The sequence below is a fragment of the Cricetulus griseus genome, chromosome 2 (assembly GCF_003668045.3).
Source record: "Cricetulus griseus strain 17A/GY chromosome 2, alternate assembly CriGri-PICRH-1.0, whole genome shotgun sequence".
Classification (NCBI taxonomy): Eukaryota; Metazoa; Chordata; class Mammalia; order Rodentia; family Cricetidae; genus Cricetulus; species Cricetulus griseus.
In genome coordinates this window covers 382,551,622-382,574,614 of record NC_048595.1, presented here as the reverse complement: position 1 = coordinate 382,574,614, position 22,993 = coordinate 382,551,622, and the positions used below count along the sequence as shown (strand labels likewise).

General features: G+C 46.9%; 1 protein-coding gene across 4 annotated transcripts in view; it reads right to left on the bottom strand.

The window, feature by feature from the left end:
- Positions 1 to 22,522, bottom strand: part of Ppara (peroxisome proliferator activated receptor alpha) — a 63,342-nt gene extending 40,820 nt beyond the window's left edge. For 2 of the 4 annotated variants that reach the window (XM_027396186.2, XM_035440805.1), the window contains exons 1-2: positions 22,377 to 22,522; positions 21,137 to 21,223 (exon numbers count right to left, since the gene is read on the bottom strand). The gene's annotated coding sequence lies outside the window, so the exon portion shown is untranslated. Of the gene's footprint in view, positions 1 to 21,136; positions 21,224 to 21,856; positions 22,323 to 22,376 lie in introns of those variants that run through there. The other 2 variants (XM_027396185.2, XM_027396187.2) reach the window with 2 other exon arrangements.
- Positions 22,523 to 22,993: the final 471 nt, after the last annotated feature.

Below are 22,993 nucleotides of genomic sequence, written 5' to 3'. Positions count from 1 at the left end.
GTGTGTATACATGTGTGTACAAGTGCATATGTATGAGGGTGTGTGTGTACATGTGTGTACAGATGCATATGTGTGAGGGTCTATGTGTACAAGCATTTACATATTTATGCCATTTTCCCAAAGAAGACAGCCAAATGGCCAGTAGGCACACGGGAAGGTGGAAGGGAAATGCAAATCAAAACCAAGGGGAGATGCTACTTCACATCCACTAGGCTATGATAGCAAAGAGGCCAGTGAGACAGCTCAGTAGTAGGTAAGAGCACTTGCTCTGCAAACCTGATGGCCTGAATTCAATCCCTAGGACTCAGTGACTGAGAAAACTGATTGCCAAATGTTGTCTTCTGACACCCACATTTGAGTTGTGGCCCCTGCATGGCCACACATACATCATACACAAACACATGCATAATCTTTTTAAAAAGACATGTAAAGAGATGGGTATAGCAACCCTATTCACAGTAGCAAAAATTCAGACACCAAATGTCTGCCAAACTACAAACAGTTAAATAAAATGCAGTCTATCCACACAACGGGATATTTTGGCAATAAGAGGAATGGGCTATGTTTCAGCAGACTTCCCACGTTGGAAAAGTTATCAGAGACCAGATTGTGTCTGATTCCAGAAGAGGCCAATACGATGCAGATTAGTGGCTGTCAAGAGAGGAGCTGGGATGCCTGGAGACAATGGACGGTGATTGCTAACTGTGTAAGAGCTACAACACTGAGTGAGTCAAATTAGCATCTTGGAATGGACACACTGCGAACCAGTGCAAATAGCATCTCAACAGAGCCTTTAAATAAAAAAGAAAAGGAGGGGCTGGAGAGATGGTTCAGCAGTTAACAGCAAGTACTGCTCTTGCAGCAGATCCAGGTCCCCAGCTCCACATTGGGCAGCTCACAACGCCTGTAACTCGAGTTTTAAGGGATCTGATGCCCTCTTCTGGCCTTTTTAGATACCACACACATGTAGTGCATATAAACACACATATAACACACAAAAATAAATACATCTTTAAAAAGGCAGGAAGTGGCACACAGATTCAAAGCATCTCTACCAATAGTAATACAAAGCTAGAAGCAGCCTAGATATATATTTTCGTGGGTGAATAGCTTTGCACACTGTGGTTTACCTACAATGCAATGCAGAATGGGACTCAGCAACAAACAGTAGGGATCTACTAAGGAACCCAACAATGCAGATGCCTCTCAAGGAATCACACTGAGTAAAAAAGGCCATGCCTAAGAGGACACACAGTTATCAGGTCCACAGTAAGTTCTTTCCCAGTGTAATTACTATTTGTTTCTATCGGCATACGTGTGTGTGTGTGTGTGTGTGTGTGTGTGTGTGTGTGTGTGTGTGATTGGAGGGTGAGTCATGGCCCCATCTCCCGAGTACTAAACTGCATGGTTGCTATGAACAGTGGTGTTCTCCACACACCAGGACACACTGCTTTCAGCCAATTATAACAGAGACATAATTCCTTAATCTAAGATTGACATTCACCTCTTGTGAGGTGATCTAGCTCTCTAGTACAGGATCCCATTTAGGGTCAGGTATTGCATTTAGTTGCCATCTCTCCAGCATCTGAAACCCATTTGACTGTGCTGATGACACTTTCAAGGAGTGCCGCCGGCAGCTCTCCTCTTTTTAAACAGAATGTAGGAACTCTTCTAGTACCTCCACTTCTGGGAGCTGTCTGCACAGCTGGGCCTGCACAGATTGACAATTTCTAGCCCAAACGCTCTTGTGTCTCATTCTCAAGTTGGTTCCTAAACAGGCTCCAGGCTTCTCTCCACTTGCATGCCCTCAGTCTTGTCCCTCTGCCAGCTGGAAGTGTGGACAAGGCTTTCCTGTTTGGAACGAGAGGTCCCCAGAGCTACATAGCTTCCATTCTTATTCAGCACAACCAATAAAAGAAACCTGGAAGCATAATTATTCGGTCCACCTCCAAGTAAGAGAGTAGAAGGCCCCAGTGTCCACCCCATGACACTGATTTGAGTCTATTTCAGGGATTTAAATGCTTAGTAGACATGAAGACTCATAACCAGGCACCTCCTGTAATAACTGGTTGAAGGGAAATAAGGACAAATATTTAAAGTGGCACAGACACTAAGGGATCAGAAGGCAATCCATTTCAGAGGGAAACAGAATTTTCTGCTTTAAAGTTCTGAATAAAATTAAGTCAGGAAACATAAAACATGGATGTGGTGGCAAACACCTATAATCCCCAACACTTGGAAGACAGAGGTAGGAGGATCCTGGGCTTGCTGGCCTAACAGAATTAGTGAGGTCCAGGCTCTGTGAGTGACCCTGTCTCAAAACATAAGGGTAATAGAGGAAGACAACAGACATTGATCTGCCTCTGAATGCATGTGCACACATGCCCATGTGCACCCCCACACATGCATACACAAACATGTATAATACACATATGAACACACAAGAAACCCACTATGGGTTATTAATGAGACCTCAAGGGGACATAGGTGTGTCTGGGGTAGGTAATCATGGAATTGTTCAGGGGCCAAGTCATGATACTCCTAAAGAATTCTGTGCAGCTAACTATACCAGCAAGAGGGTATACCTGAGGCTGGGCACAGCTGCCCACAAGCCTTGAACCCAGGATGCCCCTATATCACCTTGATCTTTGATTTGTGCACAAAATTACAGCCCTTTGAACTGTCTGCTTTCCTTCCATGCTGGTTGTTTTGTTTCCCCTTCAATTGGTTTTCATCCAACCCCTCATCCCCATTCTGCATGGTAACATCATCCTCTCCCCTCCAAACTCTGGCCATGGTGCTCTGTCTACTCCACACCACAAGGGCCACATGCAGTGGGCCCGGGTGCACGGTCCTGGGGGTGACTCCTGATCATTCTACTCCTGCTGAGGACAGCATGGCTCCCAACTACCTGGCTTTGCAGCTGGGGAGCCAGAGCAAGGCTTGGTCTCACTGAAGGTCGTGTAGACAGCTGCCTGGAAACTCGATAGGTCTTGGATCTAAGTCATGTTGACCCCACATGGTGCGGTGCCTTCCCCATGTAGTCCCTTGCTCATTATGACTACACCTGCCTAGGCCCTCTGTAATCACTCTTAGCACCTTCAGCTCTTTTCTCAGCCTGACACTAGCCAGTTGGGGCCTCTTACCAGCCTCACTCAGAAGCCCCACGCCACTCACACAGAGCTCCAAACAAACCTCATGATTGCCACCAAGGTGACCTGCTGCCATCTCTCTCCCGGGACCTCACCTCCTTCTCTCTGGGACATTCCAATTACACTGCCTTGTTGCTCCTTGCATGAGCCTTGCTGGATGCCTGAATGGCCAAGCCAAACCCTGATCCACTCTGCTCAGCAGGTTGTCACCTGAGTTCAGTCTCCCCCATCATTCTTCTTTCTCCCCAGGACAAACACAGTTATCTCGCAATGTCCCAGACTCAGCTGAGCCAAGCTAAGCTTGCTCTCCCCACTGCATTTGTCCCCTTTTCACCTTCCAAGGTCCAAAACTCAGTCACTGTGCCCACGACCTCATTCCCATTGTACTAGAGATGGGATTTAGAGTTTGGGGATTACCGATGTACCCCTGGGGCACAAAATAATGCCTGACACAGAGGAACTCATTGAATGCAGTTGTTTTTCCTTCTCATTTTCCTTTGCAAACTCAATCCTCTGGCCAACACTTGCTTTCACCCTCCATACTGCCCCCAATTCCTTTGACCTAGAACATCACTCATTCTTAAACACTTGAGGGCACTCAAACACTCTCCTCTCAAAAGCTTCCTGAAGATACCCAGGGTGAAAGAGTCAATTCCTGAGTCACCATAGCTCCATTCTCAGGCCCTGACTGATTATCTGTCTATCTATGACCTGCCCACGCGAGCAGTGGTAGCTCATCAAGCAGAATTCTCTCTTCTCCTGCCTCCTCTCACTCCTACACAGCACTGTTTCATCAATAGCTATGAAATGAATTTCATACTGGTGCCAAGGTCTGAACAGTGTTCCCTGATGTGCTAAGTGAGCCTATGGGAGGGGCCTGCCCAAAGATAACACCAGTGTTGAAAGGACAGAGCTGAATTCAAGGCAAAGCCTAAAGAAATAGGATGACAGTCATCTAAAGTGGTGAGGACACTACAGGAACAGAAGCAACTGCTAAAGAAAAGCATGATATGAGCAGGGTGGTACATGCCTTTGATCCCAGCACTCGGGAGGCAGAGGCAGGTGGATCTCTTGAGTTTGAGGCCAGTCTGATCTACATAGCAATTTCCAGGCTAGCCAAGCCTACATAGGGAGACCCTGTCTACACAAGGGAATGATGATACTTTCTGTTATAAAGAGTCTTGATAGGTGCTGTGTTAGTTGGGGTTCTCTAAAAGAACACAATTGATAGACTGAATCTATCTATCTATCTATCTATCTATCTATCTATCTATCTATCTATCTATAGCATCTATCTATCTATCTATCAACTATCTGTCTATTTATCATCTGTCTATCTATTCTCTAACATCTATATACTCATCTATCTTATTTGGCTGTCTCAGTAGCACCAATATAGTGCTGGAATCCCAGGGATTTCCTAGAGCTTAGTCTTCACTCTGGCTGTCAAGTTCATTTATCCCATTAGTGAGGCATTCCTTTGCAGTTATTAGAACCTGATTCTCGAGGATTCCAATGTAGACTGAAGATTGAGCAAGAAAAACTCAAAGGCTTTTTTCTTCCATGTCTCTAGAGGGTGTGGCCCAGATTTAGGGCCGGTCTTCCTGCTTCAATTAATCCAATCAAGAAAATCCCTCAAGAAATCTGGTGTGCCCAGATGCTTGGGTTTTAGTTGATTGCAGAGGCAGTCAGCTAACAACCAAGAGTAGGTATCACAGGCATCCTGGAACCTCCTGTGAAGGGACATGCTTAGGGTGCCCCAGATCATGGCAGCAGCAACAACCAGGTGTGTAGGATCTACACTATTCAACTAAACATGCATGTGGTTGGTGTTCGATGTCAGTATCCCAGTATATCACATGGAGCTTTTCTTAAGGGAAATGCCATCTTTCCAAAACCAAGTGTAGTATATTCCATGAATACAGTATATCCATCTATTTATCTGGTTTAATGATATAGTTTGCTTTTCTGTTGCTCTGATAAACATCACAGCCAAAAGCAACTTGGGAAAGAAAAGGGTTTATTTTATTACTTTCAAGTCACACAGTCCATCATGAGGGAAGTTAGAGCAGGACTGAAGCAGAAACCATGGAAGAATGCTGTTTGCTGGTTCACTCTCTGGCTTGCTATTGTAGACCCATCCTGCCAAGGAATGGTGCCACCCACAGTGGGCTGGACCCTTCCACATCAATCATTAACCAAGACAATCTCTCAGACATGCCCACAGTCCAACAAGGCAAATTGTTTAATTAAGTTCCCCTTTCCCAAGTGACTTTGGGTTTTGTCAAGTTGAGAGTCAAAACTCACCAGGACAAACCATACTTAATTTCTTCCAATAATAACTTTAGTGGAGGCCTCGAGTGTCTTATTCAAACTTATTCCTAGGAATATGATAGATGCATTTAGTTTTTAATCCATTATTACAACATGTTTTAATGTTTATAGAAAAAATGTTTTCCATACAACACTTCAGTTCTCACCAATTCCCCTATTACTAAGGTCTTGCACTGGGGAGATAGATTTGTTACTTCAGTGATGACCAATGTTGACATAGTATTAACTGAAGTCCCTAGTTATCATTGGCAATCACCCTCTGTAGGACTGAACATATTTTGTGACTTTTGACAGCCATGTTGGAGTGGCATCAGCATTACTGTATGACACAGAGCAGTCTCATTGCCCCCAAAGTGTCCCATCCACGTTCACCGACTCACTTGTTCCTCCCTCTCTCAGGCCACTGTTCTTTTTCTTTTCTTTTTTCTTTCTTTCTTTTTTCTGTTTTGGTTTTTTGAGACAGGGTTTCTCTGTATTGTTTTGGAGGCTGTCCTGGAACTCACTCTGTAGACCGGCCTCAAACTCACAGAGATCCGCCTGCCTCTGCCTCCCTCCCGAGTTCTGGGATTAAAGGCATGCTCCATCAATGTCTGGCCCACTGCTCTTTTTACTGGCTCCACAATCTTGACTTTTCCATCATGCCATGCCATTGTAACCATACAGCACACCACCAGTTCAGGTCACAATGCAGTCTAACGTTGTGTCTAATGGATGCCACTGACCACAGTGCTGTCTGAAGGGACTGTTCTCCTTCATTGCCACCAGCAATATGTGAGGTTTCCTTCCACAGCCCCACACACATTTGGCCAGTCTGCCTAGAACCACCAGGAGAGAGTCATGGTCCCTCTTTACTTGGTGAGAGCTGGTACCACTCACTTGCTTTTCTCAACAGGCTAAGGATGCTAGACATCTCCCATGTGCTTTCTTCCTATCCATTTAAGAATACGCCCTTTGTTCATGAGTTAGTCAACTCTTTCCCCATTTAAAATTGGACTCTCCTCTTACTGGATTGTAAGAGCTCTTTGTATTTTTCAGGATAACTTTTTTCTTGTACATGCCTCATAATTTTTCTCCAAGTCTGTGGCTTTACTTTTCATTTTCTTAAGTGTCTTCTGATAAGCAAAAGTTGACAACATTTTCCCAGCATGTATGACTTTTATTTTTCTTGTCCTATTACATTGTCTAATGCTCACATCACAATGCTGAAGAGAACTACATAATAAACCTGTGGCTAACTTTAAAGAGCTTTTAGTATTCACTGTTACGTGGGAGGTATTTCACAGACCCTTTCTCAGATTAAGGAGATTCTCTTCCCATTTTTCTCTTTGGAGTTTTGTTCAACGTTAAACTGTATTACAACTTTTTCCTTATCTGATTAATATAATGAATCACACTGATCTTTCTCCTTCATTCCATCAATTCTGTGAAATTAATAGATCAAATTTTTTACTTGATTTTTTCAAATAGTTTCCAAATATTTATAATCAGTCAACTTGCATTCTAATTGGCTCCCTGACCATGTGGTTAAAACATGTTGTACTTCTGTGTACTACTACATTTAATTTGCTAATATTTGGAAATGATTTTTACCTCCTTACTCTTCTTTCTTTCTAAAAAATACATATTTATTTTTATTTTATGTGTATGTGCATTTTGACTGCATGTATGTCTGCGCACCATGTGCATGCAGTACCTACACAGGCCAGAAGAGGGCATCGGATCATCTGGACCTGGCATTAAAGACAGTTGTGAGCTACCACATGGGTATTGGGAACAGACCCTAAGTCTTCTGGAAGAACAACTAATGCTCGTAACCACTGATTCATCTCTTCAGCCCCACACTTCTTTGATGGGGAATGTACTACTGTGTATGTTTATCTTATTGATTGTTAAATAAAATACTGTTTGGCCAATGAGACAGCAAGTTAGATGGAACTAGGAGTCAAAGAGGATTCTGGGAAATGTAGTAGAGAAGTGCTGATCCAGGCAGGAAGTGACATAGCAAGGAGACTCATATTTAAGCGAAGGAGAAACAGGAAGGGCCCTCTCTTTTCCCCTCCGCTCCTCCTCCAGTGGCAGGATGTGAGCCACCGGCAAGGAGGGACGCCAATAAGGCGTCCAATAAGATAAGTCTTATAAAATATATAGATGTATGACAGTTAAGACTGAGTTAACAGATGAGGAATCCTAGTCATTGGCCAAGCAGCTTTGAACCTAATACAAGTTTCTGTGTATTCATTTGGGCCTAACTCGGGCAGGCGGCTGGCATAAAGCTCACACATGGCGGTGGGGCTCAGGCGGCTTTTGGCGGAAAGATTTATTGTAACACTTCTTCTTCTTTAAAAAAACAACAACAACAGCAAAAACAACCTGATAATTGGAAGGGTGAAGTGGCTGCCTTCTCACTGAGTGAGCTTTTTTTTTTTCTTCTGTGCCACACAAACTATCAGACTCACTTTGAAGTTTGGACTTGCTACTAATGCATGATCTTTTGCACTATCCCCTTTTCCACTTCCATGTGAGTGTGGTGTGCGTGTGTGTGTGTGTGTGTGTGTGTGTGTGTGTGTGTGTGTGTGCATGTATGTGGATCCATGTATGTGCGTGCATGTGTGTGTGTGTGTGTGTTTACATGTGTGTGGGTCCATATGTGTACGTGCATATGGAAGCCCAGCGTTGCTGTTGAAACTCATCCTCAACTGCTCCCCCACCTTATTTATTGAAGCAGGGTCTCTCAATCAAAGGCAGAGCTCACCAATACGGTTAGTCTCACTAGCTGGCTTACCCTCCGCCTTCCGAGGCTAGAATGACAGGTGGCTGCCACACACACTGGGCACTATGTGGGTTCAGGGGCCAGTGCTCCAGTCCTCATGTTTTCAGGGCAAGTACTTTGTCACTGGGCATCTCCTCAGCCTCTACCCTTTGCTCTTTTGAGGTCATGAATAACAGTTTTATGATCCCTTTAACACATGGACATTGCTTCCTCAGGCTTGAGTCGCAGTCCCTTTGTCAGTTTGTGTGAGAAGGGGCCCCACACATCTTCGCTATTGGCTGGCTGGCAATTCTTCTGCTGTTCCTGGCATGGTCCACTCTGGTATCACCACAGGCTTCCTCGCTTCTTACTTACTTACGGTACATGCATCTCCCGGGGAGAGAGATTATATTGTACTATATTTTAGTTAGTGTACAGAGTACTGGGCATCACCCATATAAAGCTATACTTTGCTTATCTTCTTCTCACGACACCTCCTCCATTCACTTGCCTCCTGCCCCAAATGTCCCTTCCTGTCTCACGTCATCTATGTGTTTAAATCCTGAAGAGAAACCTGGACCATTTTGTCTTTTTAGTCCTCCAATTAATTTCCCCTGCCCTTCCCCACTCCCTTTCAACCTCACCCTCTCCCTCAGAGTCCCTCCCAACTTCCATGTCACATATACAGGGCCCCTCATAAAAGACTCATGCAGTATCGGCCTTCCTGAGTCTCACGTCACTTACATGATGATTTTTAGTTCCACACATTTGCCAACAAATGACAAGATCCCAATTATCTCTGTGACTAGATAAACCTCCTTTGCCTGGCCAGGTGGTGGTGGCGGCACACACTTTTAATCCTAGCACTCAGGAGGCAGACGCAGGCGGATCTCTGTGAGTTTGAGGCCAGCCTGGTGTGCAGAGCAAGTTCCTGGACAGACTCCAAAGCTACAGAGAAACCCTGTCTCAAAAAACCAAACAAATAAATCCCCCACAGGAAACAGAAATGCCTCCTTTGTCTGTGTGCCCCACATTTCTTTATCTACTCATCGGCTGATAGGCTGTTGGGATGGTTCCTTATCTTGGCTGCTGTAAATAGCGCCAAAATGAACATGGCTGTCCAAGTGTCTCTGAGGTATATTGCCTGAGAGCCCTTCTGATGCATAGCTGGACCATGCCATAGTTCTATTTTTAGCTTTGGAGACACCTCCACTCTGGTTCCCTCAATGGCTGCACCAGTCTACACTTCCACCAACAGTGTACGACTTGCTCTTTCCTCCAGACCTTACCAGAACTCATTGTTGTTTGTTGTCTTCCTGAAGCCACTCTGACTAGGATGAGACGGAAACTCAGTACAATTCTGATTTACGTTTCCCTGATGGCTAACGATGGTGGACAGGTTTTGTATGTTTGTGCCCCATTCCTCTTTCACTTTTCCAGTTTTATAAAGCAGCAGGTGCATAACACTAGGACATGAGCCGACCACGAAGCTGGATGTTTGTCATCTATGCAGGATCTCAAGGAGAGGGGCCCAGATCCAATCACAGGGTGACTTTGAAACTGGACAGGAATCATGAACATGACACCACCATCTCTTTTTCCTCTCTTCAGAGGCCAGGAGCTATGACATCCCCAAAGGATCCCCTGCCTCTGAGTGTGCCATGCCTTCTCCACTCACTCACACCCTGAGCAAACGGGGTGCTAGCCTTCCCCTCACACCAGCCTCATGCAGGAAAGGGGCAGATGCCACACTGGGCTATCACATCAACCATAAATCTCTGATCCCTGTCCTGTGCAATGCCATTGTGACCAGCTACATCAGCTTCTAACCCCTGCATGGATCAGTCACTTCGGCCATCAGTAGCTCCTCCTGCCAGGACCACATCCGAGGATGAGCAACTGAGAGGCCTCAGTGCTCCACATCTCCCCGAGCGAAGGCCGGCTGCCAACACGCTAAGGGCTTGAAGGCAGGAGCCATGAGTGGGCACAGAACGATGGCTCCAGAGCTGTCTGTGTCCTGAGGCCAGGCTTTGCTGCTTGTTCTCTCACATGGCAAAGGGTTCTGCCGTGAGCTTGGGATGTCTTGTGATCAGTTGATCTGTGTTCCTCATAGAATTTTCTATTTCAACTCACCATACCTCAGAGATGGAGGTTATTTGCAAATGAGTCACCAACAACAAAGTCAAAGCGAGTCCACAGTGGTGTAGGTTAGGCCTATGGCAAAGTGACAGGCATCTTCACCCAAACGGGGAAACGTGTCTGGGGAGACAACTCAGCAGGTAGACAGGCTAGCTTGTACATGCCTGATGATCCTAAGTGCAATCCTCAGAACCCACATACACATCTGGACGCTGTGTGGCATGTCATTAATGCCAGCACTCCTATGGTGAAGGAGGCAGAGACAAGAAACTTTGGGTAGCATTCAGGCCAGCTAGTTTGGAGTATAGGGCATAGAGGCACTAACAAGGGAAAACCCGACTCCACAAAGCGGAAGGCCAGAACTGAGTCCCAAAAAGTTGTCCTCTGACCTCCACACATGCATCCTCATACACATGAATGTGCACACGTGCGTGAACATACATGCACACTAAACATTAAAGCAGAAATGTGACCACAGACAGAAATGAGAGAAGGCCCACTGTGAAGCTGAAGCAGATGCAGCAGGGCCACACTGACGGGCTATGGCACACAGGGCTGTGGCCATCACAGATGCTAGAAAGACAAGGATGGGTTCTGCCCAGAACCTTCAACAGGCATGCGGCTCCACCAGCTGATAGACGTCTGCCTCCAAAGCTAGGAGAAATGCCTAGCCCTGGGGTCCACAGGTTTGGGCTCTTAGTTCTAGCACTGTAGCAGAGTACTGCAGGGACTTTGATGGTGGGCCGTCCTGAGACCTAGGGTGGGCCAAGGGGCCATCTGAGCTCTCAGGATGGGAACTCTGACTTCTGTTGGCTGGGATCAAAAATGCTGAAGAAGTGGGTGAGGTGAAGGCAAAGAGGTGCCAGGAACAGGCGGTGTGTGAGTGAGAGGAATTGGTGTCAGCAACAACAGAAGGGCCACTAAGAACAGAAAACTAGGAATGGCTAACAAACCTTGCTAGCTGACATCTAGCAAGAAAACAGGGATCTGATTGAAGAACTATAGACTAAGGACAGTCAGATTTCATTGTATGTAAATGAAATACAGTAAATTTTTTTTTGTTTGTTTTTTGTTTTTTTTTTTTTGAGACAGGGTTTCTCTGTGTAACAATTCTTGCTATCGTGGAACTTGCTCTATAGACTAGACTGGCCTTGAACTCACATAGACCTGCCTGTCTCTGCCTCCTAAGGACATACAGTAATGTAAACAGCCTGATTTTAAAAGAAAAACTAAAATCCTCAAAGCCATCTCACTACCCGGGTTCCCATGCACAAGCAAGGCCAACCAGGGTGCCCTGTCCAGAAATATCAGGGGCCAACTCTGCTCCCATCTGACCTAATGAGCTCATGACCCTCAGGTGTCCTCCTCATCCCTCAAACCCACCAGGCAAATCAAGGAGTGGCCTGGGCTCACACTCATTTTAGATTCTTCTAGCAATCAGGCCTGGGTGAGAGGCTTATCTGGAGAACAATTTACCTCGTGTAGGCCAACCGAGCTGAATGGCGTGGCGCCCACTGCACCCCGAAGTCTGCTCTTACCCTCCCAGGCTCCATCTCACGAAGCCATTGACCGGCTGGCCAGGTGAAGACAGTCACTGCTCCAACCCTGTGGGACCCATCCGAGACAGGAAGGGGACAGGCAGGCGTGGTGATTAAATGGGCAATGCTTCCTGAATATTGCTCATTAGATTCCTGATTAGAGTTAATAATCACCTAAGATTAGATCCCGCCGGCCGATGTGGGTCAAGAGGAGTTTAACTCAGCACTTAAAGCCTTGAGATCACAATGAAAAGAACTGAAAGGGTTCTTCGGATTCATGAATTTTAGTGAATCTTGGTTTTCCTTCAACTTTCCTTTAGCAAAAGGCAATTCCAAATTCTTAGAACAAGCACATTGTTGCAGTCACTGTGCATGTTGCAGTCACTGTGAAGCCCTGTGCACACACCCTTGAAGGGTCACTGGATCCTCTATGTGGGGTCCTTCCACACCACAGGCCATGCTGCATTACCCAGCTGCCCCTCCTTGAAGCCTGGGAGAGAGACTACAAGTGAAGCTATGGAAAGGAAGGGTGGTTGGTCCCTGGGGTTTCTCACTGCTTGCTCCACACTCGGGATGGAGTCTGGTACTCACTGGGATGCAATAAATATCTGTTGAATAAATAAATGAGCCTAGGAACAAGTGGCTAGCAGACTCCAAGAGAAGGCAAGATGAGTAGATGCAGAGATTCAAATTGTCTCTGGGTATGTGACGGGCAAAAGTCTTGTATCCAGAGCTGGGGAGAAGGCTCTGGCAGTAAAGTGCCTACCACACAGGAATGAGGACTGGAATTTGGATGCCCAGCTCTGGATACACATAAAATCCAGGCACAGAGGCATGTGTCTGCAGCCCAGCTCTGGAGGGGCAGGGGATTCCTGAAGCTCATTGGTCAGTCAGCCTCACCAAATCAATAAGCTCTGAGTCCAGAGAGAGACCTGGCCTCAAAAAGTAAGTTAGAGAGAGCTACAGAGATGACTCGGCAGGTGAGAGTGTTTCCCAGCACCCACCTTAGGCAGCGTGTAACTGCCCATAACTCTAGCTCCAGGGAATTCAGTGCTTCTGGCCTCTGGATATACTTTCACATCGGTAGCGCGCGCGCGCGCGTGCGCTCGCACACACACACACACACACACACACACACACACACACACACACACACCACAATTAAAAGCAAAATAAATCCTTGTAAAGGAAAGAAGCAAGGTGGCAAGCAATAGGAGAAGATACAGGGATTGAACTCTGGCTCCATATGCATACACGTGTGCATACATACAAATATACACCACACACACATTTGCACCCTGTCTTGGGGAGAATCACGAAGACTTTATGAAGGAAGTGGCATTGGATGCAACCTTGAAGAAATCTCAGACAGAGCATGTACCTGCTGCTACGGAGCTGTAAGTGGAGTGTGAGAAAGGAGTGCAAGGCTTCTTGCAGCTGTCGGGTCTCAGGGAGGGTCACTTTCGTCAAATCATATCTGAACAGACACATCACACATACACATGCTTTGACAGGAAGGCACCCAGCATCCTGCTGGTACCCATATCAGAAAGCTCTAACCAAGGAAGGCTCAGGGAGGAACCTAAGAAGGAAGTATTCAGCTGAGATCTGAAGGGAAGAGACTACGGGACAAGAGAAGGCCTGGGTCATCTGTGGAAGAAGCAAGGAGTAGGAAAAGAAGTATAAGATGCCAGAGTGGAAAATGTCAGCCCTGGGGAGTTGGACTGTGCCTCTCTGGTCACCACTGAAACTCTCGAGTGTCTGCAATATGAGTTGATGGATAGCGGGAGAGAGTTAATAAGGCAAGAAAGCACCTACAGAGCTCTTACAGCCTGCCAGGCAGGACTGTCTATGAAAAAAGCACTGGTACTCATCCCATTTATGAGGGAAACTGAAGCACAGGCCAGGTGAAAAACCTGAGTCTGAGGGATGCTAAGTGATGAGAGCGGACCCTGTAGCTGGTCCTGCCCCAAGCTTTCCCTAGTCTAGTCCAGGTGGGGCCAGTGAGTGAGATGGGGAGGATCAAGGAGAGGGAACAATACAGGGTGGCTCAGAATGAGACACACAGAGCTTAAGAGTCATGGCAAGGTCACAGGTGATATCTGGACAAAAGTGCAGGGGCAAAGTACACGGGGCTAGCAGGAGGTGGAGGGGCTGGCTGGGTCCAGGGGATTAATCCTGAGGATTCTGAGAATCAGGAAGTCTATGTTAACTGGCCCCTTGGTGATTTACCTTCATGTGTCTAAATACAAAGCTCTCAAAATAAGTGGGGTATTGATGTGTTCACTTTATGCTACAATGTACATTGCCATCTCTTGAGGTCTACTTTTCAATGACTTCCTTATCTGAGGCCTCATTCTTAAGAGTCTCCACTAAACTTCCTTTCCAACACAGGCAGGTAGCATTTTTAAAATACCTACTAGAAAACACTTTCTCCCACCACAAAAGCCCTTTCTAAATTCATTCATTTCTCCAAAGGGTCACAGTTCATCGTAGGGTTGTGCTCTCTTAGTCAAGGAAGTCCTGGCTGAAGTCTTCCTTCGGGCTCCCGTTTCTCCAAGCCTGTGCCTCTATTGCTATTGAGATTATCAGCTGCCCTTGAGTGTGGTTAAACATTCACCTTCATTAGACTTCTGCCCTAGACACTAAAAGCTACCTTTATTAGATTCATCCAAGTAGAGAACAGGGCAAGGGAAAAGCCGATAATGTTTGGTCTCCAGAGTAAAAAGAAGCCGCTCACATATCACTCTTCCTTCTGAACCCTGCTAAGTTCCCAGCCCCCTCTCTAGTTCTCCACATACAATCCCGGGACCTTGCAGGGAAGGCTTACTGCTCCTAGTGGGGAGTGTCCACCTGACGCTTCCTCCCACACCACTGCTGTCCTCTCGGCTGAGAACTGCAGCTTTCCTGTGGGCCTCCACATGCCAGCCTAGATGCACACTCCCCACCCCTCTCTTGTGGTTCCAGGTTCAGTGGCAACAGGGGGTGTCCCTTGTCCACCCTCTGTGACCCACCCTCCTCTCTAGTCACTGTTCATGTTACTTTTGAATGTTCCCACTTTTGTCATAATGCCTTCAAGCATCTCAAGTCCTCTCTGCTTCAGATAAAAGCACCAGGCACCAATCTTGCCACTCCATGTTCCCTTGGTTGTTGTTGTTTAGCTCAGGCTATTCTAGAACTTGTGGCAATTCTTCTGCCTTAGATTCCCAAGTACAGATTATAGGCGTGTGCCCCCATCCACGGCTTCATTCCATATTGATGACCAGCACTTGTCACCTGAGCCCTCCCATCTCTGTATTTCAAAGAGCATTGGCTTGGGGCACATGTAGACACTAAGACCCCTTTCTTTGCTGCATGCTTACTTTTCAAGCATCTTTCTCACACATCACTTTCTGTGTGGTGCACACCTATACATCTTTGCACATCCGAACTCTTTTTTTTTTTTTTCAAAACAACGGCAATAGAATGTCTTTCCTAATGGAAAACACATTGGACAAAGTGACGTTTTTGAAGGCAAGATCATTGAGGTCACACTCTGAAGTTTCAAGGGCTTTAGACTCCTGCTTAGAAAGCAGCAGGCAGGAAAGGTGAGCCCAGCTTCCCCTGCCTGCCTCTGGTGACATCTGCAGTATTTTTCAAAGTGAGAAACAAGGCAATGATAAAACTTGAGCAAAATGCTTCCCTGAACTGTAAAGTCCAAGGGCACTGCAACCACACGCTGCCCAGCTGATTTCCATCGCCAATAACTTTCACCTACTCTGACATGACCCCATCACAGCCAAAGTTCACAGTTCCCAGAGCAGGTTTTTCTTTATAGCATCCTTCCTGATGCATTGGAATAGAAAGTGAGTGGATGGTGAATAAACCCCTCCTCTGGTTACCAAACTACTCCATAAAGCAGGCTGATCTGTGACTGGAGCCTGGAATGCATCAGAGTGGCTCGGCTTGTGATTCTAGACAGAGGAGAGCAGCTCTGGTGTTGGCAAAGCATTAGATGTCACTTTGACTGATCAGAAAAGTTGCCTGAAAAAACTAAAACCTCTTCCAGTAAAAACCATCTGCCTTTAACACAGAAACACCTGCTTTTGAGCCACCAAGATTTGTCTCCTGCTCCCTAACTTAATCTTGCATGTTTACAAGCCATCTTGTTTCACCACGAATGCTCACAGAAAGCTGGCAGCTGATGTCTGGGGTACATCTACCCGTCCACCTCTAATTGCTGGGTTTGGCCCCCTGATACTTGTTGCTTGTCACCTCAGAGTAGTTATCACATAACGGCAGACTTGTTCAGTTACAAATGGCTGTCAAGAGCCCCGGGGGCCCCTCACTTTTGACCCTACCCTAATCTTTAATTGTTCACAAGTTTCAATGACCTTTGGGACAATCAGCCACTCTGCTCTACCCCTGACTCTTAAGATTCAGAGTCATGCTTTTCAAAGGCTTTCTTGTGTCAGAAAGTGTCAAGCAGGAGTGAAGAGCGCAGGGGTCCAGACCAGGCTGGTGAAACCCACAGAAACAGCTGACCTAAACATCGGGGAGCTCTTGCTCCCCAGACTGATAGCTGGGATACCAGCATGGGACTGATCCAGACCCCAGGAACATGGGTTTCAGTGAGGAAACCTTGGAAATCTACGGGACATCCTGTAGTAGTTCAGTACTTATCCCTAGCATAGGTGTGGGCTTTTGGAGACCATTCCACATAGAGGGATACTCCCTGGGCCAAGACACACGGGGGTGGGCCTAAGCCCTATCCCAAAGGACATGATAGACTCTGATGACACCCTATGGAAGGCCTTTCTGGGGAGCAGAAAGGATATGTGATAGGGTTTTAGTTGGGGGAGGTGGTAGGGGAGGAGGGGAGGGAGAGGGAACTTGGATTGTCATGTAAAACAATCTTGTTTCTAATTCAAATAAAAAAAATCTGCAAAAAAAAGTGTCAGGCAAATAGATCCAATTAGAAATTCTCACTCCTTTTTTATTTCCAACCCTCTTAAAATCCAGCAGAATAAAAGCAGCCTGAGGGGTGCTACCTGCAAGGGCATTTGATCTCTTCAAATTCTCCTAAGAACATGCGTCCCATGCAAGACCCTTAGCCCATTAAAGACATACACTTTAGGGCTTGGGAGATGGCTTTGTGATTAAAGCACTGGCTGCTCTTCCAGAGGACTTGGGTTTGATTCCCAGCACCCACATGCAGCTCACAATCATCTGTAACTCTAGTTCCAGGAGATGCAATGCTCTTTTCTGGCCTCCATGGGTACCAGGCATGGATGTGGTGCACTTACATATGTGCCGGGAAAACACTCATACATTAAAAACAATTAATGCTACATGTCCCAACTCACAACACTTTAACCACAGTTCTTTCTCAGTCAGGTATTTGGCATTTGAGTCCATGGTCTCATAGGGAAACCATAGCATTTTATTTAAGCAGATCTTCAGGCTTCATAGTGTTAAAAAATCTATTTCATACACACTATCTTCCAAATCTAGTGGTAGTTACAAACACACTGCTTTGACTGCAACCACCATATCTTAACCCCACTGCCACAGGAACTATATCCTGGGCATGAGGGGAGCTGTCAACTGCCAAGAGGTGCCCCACTGTGGAGATGAGGGTGTAGCACTTGCCAGCTCAAAGATACCTGCCCTTCTGAACGAGTGCTCCTACACGCAAGGGTTTATGGTGGTGAGTTCTTCCTGATCTCAATTCTGCCAATCATTTACATATTCAATGAGATTCTACAAGTTCCTACAAAATCTATGGTGCTAGATGGTCAACAGAGAACAGATCCCAACCCACAACCCTCCATTCCCGACACCATATCCCCAGATATGATCCAGACTCAGTGGGAGTGGCAGACTCTTCAGGACCATGTTGCCAGACAATACCTAGACATGAGTCCCAGTAAGCTGCAGGATGCTGCCTTTTAGTAGGTCCCCCAGTATGGTGTGGTCTAACGGGCATCCGACCTCTTGACATTGCACTGTTATATACAAACTCACTGGGTTACACTCATAGCTATCCTGGGCCACACATAGGCTACTGGACACCTCTGGAGATGCACTGGAGTGAGGACACATGCTGGACTTGTCTGTCACATTCTAAGCTAACAGGAACTACTTATGATACTGGTTTTCTTACTGGTAGATCCCTCTGCCCTCTCCTTTACCTGCTTCAAACTGAAATCTGATGAGACAGTATGGGAGGGTAGTGGAAAAGCCTCTTTCCCAAAGGCTCTGAGAGGTCAAAAGTCTGTGACAGCAACAAATTGGCTTGGAATAGGAGAGCAACACAGGTGGTCCAGAGCCTGAGCTGCCCTGACAACTACTCGGATGAGCACACTTGTTTTTGGCTGCTGTTTCTCAGTGTCACAACCCTTCAAAGTGATCTAGAGAAGAGCCATATTTTCTGTTGAGAAGCAGCAGCTAGGGAGGTGGACAGAAGTCTTGTGGCCTAGCAGATGGCAGCTGAGAGGCGGGGACCCAGATATCACAATGAATGGCATCACATCTTTCCCACCAAATCCCAGCGCTTTTCCAATGCCAACTCTCTAGTGCCCCCTCCTTTACACTAGGCAGACCCCAAACCAGCTTAGCTTAACTAGGAAGACTTCATCCAAGATCAAGGGCTTCACCATGTGACATGCACAAACTTCCAGGACATCACAGTCACCACCTATTGATACTCAGCCACTGAAGGCTGCACAGACAAAACACGTGCATGTGCACATGTACATGTACACACACACACACACACACACACACACACACACACACAAGCACCCCTTAGAAGAACAAGTAAATCCATAGTCTGGAGTAGTCTTGAAAGCCACATGCACCTTGTTCCCTTCCCCTAGAAGCCAGATGCACACATGAAACAGAAATGCTCTCAAGGGAGAAGCAAGCTCTGTTAAGCAGGACATGCTTCTCTAAGGAAGCTCCTACTGAAAACCCAACTGGTGGTAGGGGCCGTACCTCAGCATAGCATGTGCTGTGAACTTGCACCCCTGGACTTGATGTCCAACAACCAAAACCAAAACAGAAACCTCACAGAACCCCAAAACAAAAACCCTCTTATCACCAAGTTGGAGATTTAAATTCTGTGCCTAATTTTCTCTAAGCCCATAGCCCTAGATGATCTGGCATATTCTGTGCATTAAAAATGCTAAAGCTGCAGACATAACAAATTTTGTCCTATATATAGAAACTATAGCTTATTTATTTATTTATTTATTTTTGAGACAGGGTCTCTCTGTATAGCCCTGGTTAGTCTGGAACTCACTATGTAAACCAGGCCCTGGAATTTACAGAGATCTGTCTGCCAATGCCTTCCACATGCTAGGATTAAAGGTGTGTACCACGATGTCCAATAAAACTGTATCTTTTAAAACAGTGCCTATCAAGCTGCCAAAATAAAAAATAAAAACAGAGACCCTCTCCCTTCTGCCACCAAAAGCAGACATTCAACAGGCCACAACCTTAGCTGCAATGCCACAAAATTAGGACAAACATCAGTCACCAAGAACATCACCATCCCACACAGAGGCTACATAAGTAAACAAGGGAAGGGAATTCATTGTAGTTAAAATGTATTTATGTCAAAAGAAACATTTCAATTGATGTTTTAATAGAATATTTTCAAACAGTATTATAAAACCACAAATAATCCTAACATTTTTAAAAAGGCACAGGGGTCCCTAGGCACAAAAGGCTAAGATATCCATTCTCTCACTACATTCCAGTTTCTTCATCTTTTAACTATTATGAAGATAGTTACAAATTTCTTTTTTGTCAGTTTGTTAACCTTGTTATTATTGTTTGCTCATTTTATTTTTTAAAGAGAGGATCTTATTGTGTAGCACTGGCTGGTCTGAAACTCTGTGTGTTGCTCAAGCTAGCCTTGATCTTAATAGAGATCCTCCTGCCTTTACCTCCTGAGTACAGGGATGAAAGGAATTTGTCACCATGTCTGACTGTTTTTGAGACAAGGTTCCATGTAGCCCAGGCAAGCCTTAAACTTCTCATGTATTTTAATTCTCCCGCCTCTAGTTCCTCAATGCTGGGGTTACAAGCAGGTATTGCCACATTTGGCTTGTGTGGTGCTAAGGATCAAAACAAGGGTCTTGAGCATGCTAGGCAAGCACTACACCAACTGAGCTACAGCTACAGCCGCTATGTTTCTTATATTCCTGCATGAAAATCAGTTTCATTAACAAGTCCATGGCTATCTTGTTCGTGAATGACACAGTAGCCCCCAGCAGCTACACAGTAAGCATAAATCAAATGAATGAATTATATATCCACATATATCTATATATGTTATCTAAATCTAGTGAGACATTATAAAACACTTTAAATGAAACAAAATTACATTTTATTCACATGAAATATTTTCCTCAACCTAATAGTTAATAGTAAATTAAATTATAAAAAGGCTATGTAGAAGAAAGATTTCTCTCATTCTCTTTCCACCCTTTAAATACACACACACACACACACACACACACACACAATTTTTCAGGTTTCTGTTTATAGGCTTGACAAACATAAGTTAACTTGTGTTAAAACTTAAGTTAACATGTACTTAAGCTTTCAGTACATAGGAGACTGAGGCAGGATTATAAAGAATTCAAGGATAGCCTCTGCTACATAGCAAGACCTAGGCACACATGGACTACATAGCAAAATCCTGCCCTACTAACAAAACTCTGTGAGTCTGGTGTGTTTCCATACATGTTTAAGATGTGGGAAAAGAAACACTTTGCTTTCTATTGTCATTTCATTTATCACTAGGCCCACTGTCTCTGGATTTTTATATGGTAGATAAGGAATGCTCATCTACTGTTTCCCCCGGCCATCCCCGCCGTGGCTAATGATGAGATTCACCTAGCACGCAGTCAAATTTATCTGAAAACAGCTAGAAGACAGCAGGACAGTCTTACTAGTTAGTTTATAACCAGTTAATAAGACCATTTCTAAAACAATAACCTCTCCTTTTAAATAACACCAAAGCAGACTGCCATAAAGAAAGGACATTCCCAGGAAACAGACACACTCAGAAATGAAATATGGTTCCATCCAGTTGCCTGGCTTTCCAAGCCCTGAACATGCACTTACTATTTCACCACAAAACAATCTACTTGACACCCTGCTAGTCTGAAGTGAAACCAAAGACAGCATTTACAATATTCCAGTCTGGAAGTTCCATGAACCCTCTTTACCTGTGATGACAACGTCTTGTTCCTGAGCTTGACTTGCCACAAAAGTCAGTTCCACCAGGAACACAGGGCCTTGAACTTCAGCCTTGGCTGTAGGACGTTAAGGAAGGAACCAGTTACGATATGTTCTCTGGATCCCCCCCAACTCTCCACCACCTTGGGAAAGTCACTGTGACCCTGCAGCCTGCAACCACTACAGTGTTCCAGGGTCGCCCAAGAAAGTTCTGAGTTCCTGCAAGAAGTGCTAGGAGGGGAAGGACTGTTCTGGTTTCCTTAGGGGAAAGGGCTAGGGTTGTGGTGGGCCAGCAACCCCAATAGTAGCAGAGTGTCCCTCAAAGACTAAGTAAAACATTATGGGTTTCTTAGAATCTTAACTTCAGAGAAATACGTTCTTTCCTTTAAATTAAAAAGAAAAAGTTTGGGAAAAGGAGGGGTGCAGTTGTTCTGGGCTAGTTGGAGTGGGCACTGGGGCAGAGTCACCCTCTCAATTAGCACACTGGCACTCCCTGCTCCCTTCATCCCTAACAGGCTGGCACAAAGGAGACTTAAGTTGTCCCACACAGGACCAGCTGTGGCACTAGATTCTGGAGAGGCAGAGACATAGGGTGGCTTTGGCAGAGTCTCTACCCTACTGCTGGGGCCTGCCCCACATCTCCCCCACTACGGTCAAGCAAAATGTGAGGAACTGGTGCTCAAAGAGGGTCGGCTGCTGGTGACACGAACCCACAGGCGTTTCTCCAGATCCACAGGAGTGGCCGGGCTCAGTGTTCCCAGGATCAGTCTGTCCGGTCCTCAGGTTACCTCGCCTCTGAGATCCCCGAGGGTCTCAGGAAACGCCCCCCGGTGAGTCACGCCCAAAAGAACCGAGCCGTGGGAAGGGCGCGCCCCGATGTCCCCGCCCGTGGGCCCTCCCCTCCAGGGGACAACCAGAGGACCCAGGGTCGCTCCAATTCAAGGACTCCACAAAGCCCCCAGCCCCACTACCAGCTGCGAACACCAGAGTTCGGAGCCGGTGTTCGGCACTCGAGGGGACCCGAAGTAGCGGACAGTCCGGCGGGCCCCGAGAGTCGCACGCGTTCCCAGCCTGTGTCCTCGCCCGGTGCCTTTGGGTCTCCAGACCCGCGCCCCTGGTTCGCGCGCATGCGCCTCCGAGCCCCTCCTCTCTCTGTCCACCCACTTCACTGTCCCGGGACAGGGGACGCCTGGCTCCCGCCCCCGCGCGTGCCCTCCCGCTCCCGGGCACCTGAGGCTGCGCTCTGCCTGAGGGTCCGCGGGGCCAGCACTCCCGGGGAGGCGGCGCCAGGCGGGGCGCGAGCGGCTGCCTCCGCCCCCGTCACCCCTGTCGTAGGGCCGTCGCGTCCCGGGCCCGGCCGGGCACCGCCTCCGTGCGCCCGTGCCAGCCGCGCCCCCACGACACGCGCCGCCCCTCGGACGTCCCCTGCGGGGTCCCGCAGCGAGGTGACCGCCCCGGAAACCCCGCCCCCTAGGCCCGGGCTGCAGCTCAGAATGAGACACACCCCCAGACGAAAGCGCCTGATTGGCTTCTGCGGGGCGGGGCGGGGCCGAAGAGGCCCGGGGCAGCTCTCTCTGGCGCCGATTTAGTGCCTGGGGGCCCCGGGCATCTATTGGTAAACTGAGGCTGGCTAGGTGGATAGCCTGCCCAAGGTCACCCGACGGGCGAGAAAGCCCTACGGAAAGGGTGCACCCGGACTGCGCGCGCTCCAGCTCTCAGCCCCGCGCACCCGCCGGGATTGAAGTTCAAGGCCGGTCGGGTACAGCTTCCCACCGTGTGCCCTCGGTGACCTGGCCTAGACCGCCGAGCGCACTCCCAGAGTCCCGGGAGTTCGTGGGGGTGGCAGG